Here is a 2,348-nt window from a genome sequence, read left to right as displayed (position 1 = left end):
CCTAAAAATTTCAATTTATTTTTTTTTTTTTTTGAAAAAAAAAAAAAAAAAAAAAAAAAGGATTGTTCTTGTCTATTATCGACAGATATTTATTTTATTGGTTTTCTTTGTTTGTACTACCAACTATGCTTGGTTTGCTCTAATTTCACTCGTTCTGTATATATTTACGTGGTTTCATCCATCATAAACATTCAAAACATGCAAATTTAACATAATTATTTTTATACATCAAAGGCAAATCTAATAGCGAAGTCTCCTCAAGTTTGAACATTAGAAAATCTCAAATCATCTAGAATACTGGATTCAACTCAAACTTTCAATTTCATCGTATTTAAAAGTCTTGTTAATCTATTAACAAATGATAAACTAATACTCAAAGGTCAAAGACTCAGGAAGAACCCTGGAACAAAAATAAGTCAGAAAATATTATATAACTGCGTTATAAGAAATAACAAAAGCCATGTATCATGTCAAGGAGGGAGAGATTGTCTAGAGAAGTAAAATACATTAGTTAATTATTTATAAGAAAATAACAAAAGTTTAAACGCTTTTGTTGTCAAAACTTATTTTCGTAGTATAAAATTCTTATGTAGCTAACTTCTTTGGTACGAAAATGTTCCGATCTGAATTCAATTTAGTTTAATAATTTTATGTGAGGTGTATCGATTCGGGTTAGTATTGGGTTACCGTGCAATGCATAAAACCCAAATTTGATTTAGTATTTATTGAATCATTGAATTTGATATATCGAGACAAAAATACTATGCTTATTAAAGCCCAGTATACTTGAAGGAATCTGCTGATTTGAACAAAATTATCAAGATTAACCAAAAGTTGAGTTGCCAAAAAATAGAGATGCGGATATGTGTTGGCAACAATCTCTGAAGTGTTTATTATATTTTAACGATCAAAACATTAAAAATGGTCGATTATGTGGAAGAAATTAACAGCTATGGGAACAATAACAATCTTTTAGGCTTGGAATATCAGTGCACATGCCATGAGTATCACGCCAACCATGTGTGTTTTGTTTAATACAAGTTTTATCACAAACATCGTTGTCGCATGGTTTCATTGGTATTGAATATCCACACCATTTTCCTGAGGGAAAAGGCGGCATGGGAATCATCCCTGCGTTTGCTACTTCCATCTCTGCATCATTAAAAAAAAAACTAGATATAACCGAGTCGAACTTACATCAAATATAAGATGATGAGCACGAGAATGATTATTTACCAGCAGAGAAGATGACGAGCACGAGAAGAAACGCTACCAAAAAGCTCTTCATATTTTTGTTGTTGTATGTCATTGTTTGTAATCTTTTGCTTTGGTTATAAGAAAGTGCTGTAGATATTGACTGAAAAGCAATGCATAGGTGGTTATATATATATTAAATACAAACGATGATCGGTCCACTAATTAATAAGAACGAAATCTTGACTCTGGCCATTTATTTTGCTGTTATGGTTTATTTTAATTTAGCTTGCCAAATCCTCGAGTAATTTAAACTAGCAAAATACTGAGGGAGTGTTATCGGTTAGTAGATTTAAAGTTAATTCATTTGGTTTTATAATCTAGTGTTATTCAATGATTGATTTTAATTTTTTATCAAAATCTTATTTAAATTTGGCTTGCCAAATCCTTGAGTAATTTGAACTAGCAAAATACTAAGGGGGTGTTATTGGATAGTAGATTTAAAGTTAATTTATTTGGTTTTATAATCTAGTGTTACTCAATGATCGATTTTAAATCTTTTATCAAAATCTTGTGTCATTGGTTACTTACTATATTTAAAAGATTTTGTTAAAAGATTTCGAAATCTAGTGTTATTGATTTATTGGTTCTTGTATTTACAATATTTTCATTAGAAGAATTTAAAATCTATTGTTATTCAATTTAAGATTTAAATACAAGATTTAAAATCTGGTGTTATTCATGTTTGATAAAAAACATTTAATTCATTTGACTCGAAATACTTTCAATGGATTTGGATACAATTTTATGTGTAAAATATAGGAGTCAAAATCTGATGCATTACCTCATGATTTTATAAACATTTTCAGTTAAAACCAAGAATCAAATGAAAAAAAAAGATGATGTGATGAAAGTACTCATCTAGTGGCAACATTTCTCACTTTAATAAATCAAATTCTTTGTATTCAGAAAATATATGAACAGTTTTTTATGAAGTCAGGGTCTCCCATTTTGTTTATAAAATAGCATCTGGATATTTCATCTACATCAGTCATTTGATCAAACCGAGAAAATTGATTTCATTGTTGACTCACTACAAGAAAACACATGCTTAACGACGAAAATTAACGAGGAAAAACAATCCTCGTAAATTT

This window comes from Brassica oleracea, chromosome C3 (assembly GCF_000695525.1).
Source record: "Brassica oleracea var. oleracea cultivar TO1000 chromosome C3, BOL, whole genome shotgun sequence".
Classification (NCBI taxonomy): domain Eukaryota; kingdom Viridiplantae; phylum Streptophyta; class Magnoliopsida; order Brassicales; family Brassicaceae; genus Brassica; species Brassica oleracea.
The sequence above is the reverse complement of the archived record's forward strand: the minus strand, read 5'-3'. Positions refer to the sequence as shown.